The 9,156-nt window shown below is 46.4% G+C and overlaps 1 long non-coding RNA gene and 1 pseudogene across 1 annotated transcript; both read right to left on the bottom strand.

Moving 5' to 3' along the window:
• Positions 1 to 7,458: 7,458 nt before the first annotated feature.
• Positions 7,459 to 7,763, bottom strand: LOC123488441. Its single transcript, XR_006660082.1, has 3 exons — positions 7,727 to 7,763; positions 7,532 to 7,566; positions 7,459 to 7,500 (listed from the first exon to the last, which is right to left on the bottom strand). It is a non-coding gene; the product is annotated as an uncharacterized LOC123488441 (long non-coding RNA).
• Positions 7,764 to 8,476: 713 nt separating this feature from the next.
• LOC123488440 overlaps positions 8,477 to 9,156 on the bottom strand; it is a 60,886-nt pseudogene continuing 60,206 nt past the window's right edge.

The following is a 9,156-nucleotide window of genomic DNA, read 5'->3' as shown; positions in this document are numbered from 1 at the left end:
TTGGCTGACAGAGAGAACTTCACTGATACTGACCTGCCTGAGCGGCTCGGTAGCTCCTGCACCTCTACACACAGAGGCCCGGTGATGACCCGGACAGAGAGAACCGCTGGTAACGACCTGCTGTAGCGCTCGCGGTCGCTCCCCTCACCACAGCACATGAGTCCCAATGATGACCTTGGCTGAAGACAGAGAGAACACTATTGCCCCACCTGCTGAAGCCCTCCGGCCCAGTTAGCTGCACCTCTACGAGCACACGAGGCCGGTGACAGACCCAGACGAGAAATCCGCTGGTAACGACCTCTGAGCGCTCCGGCGGTCGCTCCACCTCTACGCGGCGAGGCCGAGGTGACACTTGGCTGACAGAGAGAACCACATGGGCCTGACTTCGAGCGGCTCCGCGGTTGCTCACCTCTACACACAGAGCCCCAGTGCACTTTTTGACCTTGGCTACAGAGGAAACGCTGATACTAACCTGCTGAGCTCCCGCACGGTCGCTGCCTCTCGGCCACAGAGGTCCGGTGATTGCTGACAGAGAGAACCACAATGGTACTTACTGATGGAAGTCAGGTAGAGTCCTACACACACCCCCAGGCAGAGACCACAAGAGAGCCGCATGGGAAAAAATATTGTTGAAGAGTGTATGTTTCGTACATGTGTGTGTGTTTGCGTATTATGTGTGTGTTCGTGCATGTGTGTGTATGTGTGTGTGTGTGTTCGTACGTTAACCAATGTGTGTGTGTTTGTGCATGTGTGTGTGTGTGTTCGTACATGTGTGTTTGTGTGTATTATTCGTGCATGTTGGGGTAGATGTGTGTTGGTGAAACAACCTCAGGATGTGTAGTTGCAGTGTGTGTTACATGTGTGTGTGTGTGGATGTGTGTAATGCAGCTTGTGTGTGTATATTCAGTGCAATTGTGTAGATGTGTGTGTGTGTGTAAAGTTTGTGTGTGTTGTTCCGTGCGTGTGTGTGTAGTGTGATGTTTGTGTGCATGTCAGGTTTGTGCAGAATTGTAGGTAGGTAGGTGTGTCAGGTGTGTGTGTGTGTGTTCTCACCCTGTCGTTCTTTGTTGAAGACTACAGAAGCGATGCCACTGATATCCTCTTTGCATGGATGCAGTCAATCGCACCTCAAGACTGGTAGAGAGAGACACATGGCACACACGCATTTACACACTTGACACACACGCACACACACCTGTACCACACACCGCAACAACACACACCGCAACACACACACGCACACACCAAACACACGCACGACACGACACACCGCACACACACACTGCAGGCACACGCACACACACACTAACTGCAACACTTACACCGCTAACTACACACTGTCATACCTCACACTGTGAACACACACAACACTGCAAACATACACAATAACACATTGCTACAACACACACACACACTGCCACTACACTCTGGCATGCAACTACACACTAATACACACACACTACACACACACACACACACACACTGCAACACCTACTCTACAACACACACTCTGCAACATGGCGCACACACACTACACACTGCAACACACACTACACACACACTACACTGCTAACACACGACACACACACTGTGTACACTATGACACACACACTGCACAACCACACACACACCACAACACACACATACTCACTCTGCAATACACACTCCACACACACACACACACTGCAACACACAACACACACACTTGCAACAACACACACTCACTCTGGCAACACACACACACACTGCAACACACACACACATGGCACACACTGCACACACACACGCACACTGCAACCACACACACATATGTCACCTCTGGGCAACACCCCCCTCTGCCACCACCTCTCCCCCTGCAACACCCCCTCTGCCCCCACCCCCTCACCCACCCCCCCCACCCCCACCCCTCTACCCCCTCTGCCACCCCACACCCCCTCTGCACCCCCTCCTCACCCCTACCCAATGTAGGGCAGGGATGTTAAACAGGTGCAGGTCTCCAATGTTGTCGACAGACCATGACTGTTCTCACTTTAGTCCACCTGGCCATGTGGACACACCGTCACTCACGGCAACCCTCCCACACCGGCAACTCCTCAAATGCCGTCCCAGCGAAACTTGGTCGCACTTACCTTGGGGAGACTGAACACCTGTTAACACAATATACCTGTTAACACTGACCTTGGGGAGACTGAACACCTGTTCAAACACAATATACCTGTTAACTACTGACCTTGGGGAGACTGAACACCTGTTAACACAATATCCTCTCTAACACTGACCTTGGGGAGACTGAACACCTGTTAACACAATATACCTCACTGACCTTAGGAAGACTGAACACCTATAATAATGACCGGGGGAGACTGAACCTGTTAACACAATATACCTGTTAACACTGACCTTGGGGAGACTGAACACCTGTTAACACACTGACCTTAGGGAGACTGAACACCTGTTAACATGACCTTGGGACTGAACACCAGCCCAACACTGACCTTGGAGACTGAACACCTGTAACACTGACCTTGGGAGACTGAACACCTGTTAACACAATATACCTGTTAACACTGACCTTGGGGAGACTGGAACACCTGTTAACACAATATACCTGTATATGACCTTGGGGAGACTGAACACCTGTTAACACAATATACCTGTCGAACCTTGGGACACCTGTACACCTAGACGACACACTGTCTTACAACAACCTGTTAACACTGACCTTGGGGAGAACTGGAACACCTGTTAACACAATATACACTGTTAACACTGACCTTGGGGAGACTAAACACCTGTTAACACAAACTCTGTTAACACTGACCTTGGGGAGACCGAACAACTGTTAACCACAATATACCTGTTAACACTGACCTTGGGGGAGACTGAACACCTGTTAACACTGACCTTGGGGAGACTGAAACACCTGTTAACACACAATATACCAGTAAACACTGACTGGGAGACTGGAACACCTGTTAACTTCTAATATACCTGTTAACACTGACCTTGCGGAAGACTGAACACCTGTTAACACAATATACCTATTAACACTGACCTTGGGGAGACTGAACACCTGTTAACACAATATACCTGTTAACACTGACCTTGGGAAGACTGAACACCTGTTAACACAATATACCTGTTAACACTGACCTTGGGGAGACCTTGAAACACCTGTTAACACAACCATACCTGTAACACTGACCTTGGGAAGACTGAACACCTGTTAACACAATATACCTAACACTGACCTTCAGGGAGACTGGAACACCTGTTAACACAATATACCTGTTAACACTGACCTTGGGGAGACTGAACACCTGTTAACACAATATACCTGTTAACACTGACCTTGGGGAGACTGAACACCTGCAACTGCCTTGGGAAGACTGAACACCTGTTAACACTGACCTTGGGGAGACTGGAACACCTGTTAACACAATACTACCTGTAACACTGACCTTGGGAGACTGAACCCTGTGTTAATACCACGCCTTGGAGACAGACACCTTACTTGAGCTAACACCTGTTAACACTGACCGCGGGAGACTGAACACCTGTTAACACAATATACCTGTTAACACTGACCTTAGGAGACTGGAATACCTGTTAACTACAATATACCTGTTAACACTGACCTTGGGGAGACTGGAACACCTGTTAACACAATATACCTGTGCTAACACTGACCTTGGGGAGACTTGGAACACCTGTTAACACAATATACCTGTTAACACTGACCTTGGGAGACTGAACACCTGTTAACACAATATACCTGTTAACACTGACCTTCGGGAAGACTGAACACCCTGTTAACACAATATACCTGTTAACATTGACCTTGGGAGACTGGGAACACCTGTTAACACAATATACCTGTTAACTTACTGACCTTGGGAGACTGGAACACCTAGTTAACACAATATACCTGTTAACTACTGACCTTGGGGAGACTGAAACACCTGTTAACACACATATACCTGTTAACACTGACCTTGGGGAGACTGAACACCTGTTAACACAATATACCTGTTAACACTGACCTTGGGGAGACTGGAACACCTGTTAACACAATATACCTGTTAACACTGACCTTGGGAAAGACTGAACACCTGTTAACACGAATATACCTGTTAACACTGACCGGGAGACTGGAACACCTGTTAACACAATATACCTGTTAACACTGACCTTGGGAAGACTGAACACCTGATTAACACAATATACCTGTTAACACTGACCTTGGGAAGACTCGAAACACCTGTTAACACAATATACCTGTTACACTGACCTTGGGGAGACTGAACACCTGTTAACACTCGACCTTGGGAGACCAGACACCTGCTAACACTGACCTTGGAGACTGACACCTAACACTCGACCTTGGGAGACTGAACACCTGTTAACACAATATACTGTCACTGACCTTGGGGAAGACTGAACACCCATTAACACAATATACCTGTTAACACTGACCTTGGGGAGACTGAACACCTGTTAACACAATATACCTGTTAACACTGACCTTAGGGAGACTGAACACCTGTTAACACTGACCTTGGGGAGACTGAACACCTGTTAACACTGACCTTGGGGAGACTGAACACCTGTTAACACTGACCTTGGGGAGACTTAAACAAATCTTAACACAATATACCTTGCACAACACTCGACCTTGGGGAGACTGGAACACCTGTGCTACCCACTCGACCTTGGGGAGACTTGAACACCTGTGCTAACACTGACCTTGGGGAGACTGGAACACCTGTCTTAACACTGACCTTGGGGAGACTGAACACCTGTTAACACAATATACCTGTTAACACTGACCTTGGGGAGACTGGAACACCTGTTAACACTCGACCTTGGGGGAGACTGAACACCTGTTAACACTGACCTAGTGAACACCTGTTAACACTGACCTTGGGGAGACTGAACACCTGTTAACACAATATACCTGTTAACACTGACCTTGGGGAGACTGAACACCTGTTAACACAATATACCTGTTAACACTGACCTTGGGGAGACTGAACACCTGTTAACACAATATACCTGTTAACACTGACCTTGGGGAGACTGAACACCTGTTAACACAATATACCTGTTAACACTGACCTTGGGAAGACTGAACACCTGTTAACACAATATACCTGTTAACACTTGACCTTGGGGGAGACTGGAACACCTGTTAACACAATATACCTGTTAACTTTTACTGACCTTGGGGAGACTGGACACCTGTTAATACAATATACCTGTTAACACTGACCTTAGAAGACTGGAACACCTGTTAACACAATACTTCCTGTTAACACTGACCTTGGGGGAGACCAACACCTGTTAACACAATACCTGTCACTTACTGACCTTGGGAAGACTGAACACCTGTTAACACTGACCTTGGGGAGACTGGACACCTGTTAACACAATATACCTGTCACTGACCCAGGAAGACTGAACACCTTCTGACCTTGGGAAGACTGTTTCGTTAACACAATACCTGTTAACACTGACCTTGGGGAGACTGAACACCTGTTAACACAATATACCTGTTAACACTGACCTTAGGAGAGACTGAACACCTGTTAACACAATATACCTGTTCACACCCGACCTTGGGGAGAACTGAACACCTGTTAACACAATATACCTGTTAACACCCCCGACCTTGGGGAGACTGGAACACCTGTTAACACAATATACCTAACACTGACCTTGGGGAGACTGGAACACCTGTTAACACAATATACCTGTTAACACTGACCTTGGGGAGACTGAACACCTGTTAACACAATATACCTGTCACTGACCTTGGGGAGACTGAACACCTGTTAACACAATATACCTGTTAACACTGACCTTGGGGAGACTGAACACCTGTTAACACAATATACCTGTGCCACTGACCTTGGGGAGACTGAACACCTGTTAACACAATATACCTGTTAACACTGACCTTGGGAAGACTGAACACCTGTTAACACAATATACCTGTTAACACTGACCTTGGGAAGACTGAACACCTGTTAACACAATATACCTGTTAACACTGACCAGGGAGACTGAACACCTGTTAACACAATATACCTGTTAACACTGACCTTGGGGAGACTGAACACCTGTTAACACTGACCTTAGGGGAGACTGGAACACCTGTTAACACAATATACCTGTACTGACCTTGGGGGAGACTGAACACCTGTTAACACAATATACCTGTTGACCTTAGGAGACTGAACACCTGTTAACACTGACCTTGGAGACTACACCTGTTACACTGACCTTGGGAGACTGAACACCTGTTAACAATATACCTGTTAACACTGACCTTGGGGAGACTGAACACCTGTTAACACAATATACCTGTTAACACTGACCTTGGGGAGACTGGAACACCTGTTAACACAATATATCCTGTTAACAAACTGACCTTGGGAGACTGAACACCTGTTGTTACAATATACCTGTTAACACTGACCTTGGGAGACTGAACACCTGTTAACACAATATACCTGTTACTGACCTTGGGGGAGACTGAACACCTGTTAACACAATATACCTGTGACACTGACCTTAGGAAGACTGAACACCTGTTAACACAATATACCTGTGTTGACCTTGGGGAGACTGGACCCTGTTAACACAATATACCTGTTAACTGACCTTGGGAGACTGGAACACCTGTTATCACAATATACCTGTTAACACTGACCTTAGGAAGACTGGAACACCTGTTAACACAATATACCTATAACTACTGACCTTGGGGAGACTGGAACACCTGTTAACCCAATATACCTGTGCTACACTGACCTTGGGGAGACTATGGAACACCTGTTAACACAATACTACCTGTTGCTAAAACTTGACCTTGGGAGAGACTGAACACCTGTTAACACAATATGCCACCTGTTAACACTGACCTTGGGGAGACTGGAACACCTGCTTAACTGACCTTGGGGAGACTGAACACCTGTTAACAACAATATACCTGTCTTTAATACTGACCTTTGGGGGAGACTGAACACCTGTTAACACTGACCTTGGGGAGACTGAACACCTGTTAACACAATATACCTGTGCTACTGACCTTAGGGAGACTGAACACCTGTTAACACTGACCTTGGGGAGACTGAACACCTGTTAACACAATATACCTGTTAACACTGACCTTAGGGAGACTGAACACCTGTTAACACAATATACCTGTTAATACCGCACCTTGGGGAGACTGAACACCTGTTAACACTGACCTTAGGAAGACTGGAACACCTGTTAACACTGACCTTGGGGAGACTGAACACCTGTTAACACAATATACCTGTTAACACTGACCTTAGGGAGACTGAACACCTGTTAACACAATATACCTGTTAACACTGACCTTGGGGAGACTGGAACACCTGTTAACACAATATACCTGTACTGACCTGGGCTTAACACTGACCTTGGGGGAGACTGAACACCTGTTAACACAATATACCTGTTAACACTGACCTTGGGAGACTGAACACCTGTTAACACTGACCTTGGGGAGACTGAACACCTGTTAACACAATATACCTGTGTAACACTGACCTTAGGAGACTGAACCGTTAACACTGACCTTGGGGAGACAGAACACCTGTTAACACAATATACCTGTTAACACTGACCTTAGGGAGACTGGAACACCTGTTAACACAATATACCTGTTAACACTGACCTTGGGGAGACTGAACACCTGTTAACACTGACCTTAGGAAGACTGAACACCTGTTAACACTGACCTTAGGGAGACTGAACACCTGTTAACACAAGTATACCTGTTAACACTGACCTTAGGGGAGACTGAACACCTGTTAACACAATATACCTGTTAACACTGACCTTGGGGAGACTGAACACCTGTTAACACAATATACCTGTGCACACTGACCTTGGGGAGACTGAACACCCCTGTTAAACACAATATACCTGTTAACACTGACCTTAGAAGACTGAACACCTGTGTAACACTGACCTTGGGAGACTGAACACCTGTTAACACAATATACCTGTTAACACTGACCTTAGGGAGACTGGAACACCTGTTAACACAATATACCTGTTAACACTGACCTTGGGGGAGACTGGAACACCTGTTAACACACACTTTGTAACACTGACCTTGGGGGACCCGACACCTGTTAACACAATATCCTGTGCCACTGACCTTGGGGAGACTGAACACCTGTTAACACAATATACCTGTTAACACTGACCTTGGGGAGACCGGAACACCTGTTAACACAATATACCTGTTAACACTGACCTTGGGGAGACTGAACACCTGTTAACACAATATACCTGTTAACACTGACCTTGGGGGAGACTGAACACCTGTTAACACAATATACCTGTTAACGACCTTGGGAGACTGAACACCTGTAAAAATATACCTGTTAACACTGACCTTAGGGAGACTGAACACCTGTTAACACAATACCTGTGCTTAACTGACCTTGGGGAGACTGAACACCTGTTAACACAATATACCTGTTAACACTGACCTTGGGAGACTGAACACCTGTGTTAACACTACCTGTGAACACTGACCCTTGGGGAGACTGAACACCTGTTAACACAATATACCTGTTAACACTGACCTTGGGGAGACTGAACACCTGTCTGACCTTGGGGAGACTGAAACACCTGTTAACACAATATACCTGTCCACACTTTTACTGACCTTAGGGGAGACTGAAACACCTGTTAACCACTGACCTTGGGGAGACTGAACACCTGTTAACACAATATACCTGTTAACACTGACCTTAGGGAGACTGAACACCTGTTAACACTGACCTTAGGAAGACTGAACACCTGTTAACACAATATACCTGTTAACACTGACCTTAGGAGACTGAACACCTGTTAACACAATATACCTGTCATGACCTTAGACTGCGAACACCTGTTAACACTGACCTTTAGGAAGACTGAACACCTGTTAACACTGACCTTGGGAGACTGGACACCTGTTAACACAATATACCTGTTAACACTGACCTTAGGAGACCGGAACACCTGTTAACTCAATATACCTGTGCTCTGACCTTGGGGAGACTGGAACACCTGTTAATACACATATACCTGTTAACACTGACCTTGGGGAGACTGAACACCTGTTAA

This window comes from Coregonus clupeaformis, unplaced genomic scaffold (assembly GCF_020615455.1).
Source record: "Coregonus clupeaformis isolate EN_2021a unplaced genomic scaffold, ASM2061545v1 scaf2297, whole genome shotgun sequence".
NCBI lineage: Eukaryota > Metazoa > Chordata > Actinopteri > Salmoniformes > Salmonidae > Coregonus > Coregonus clupeaformis.
Note: the sequence above shows the minus strand (reverse complement) of the source record. Positions and strands in the feature narration are given on the sequence as shown.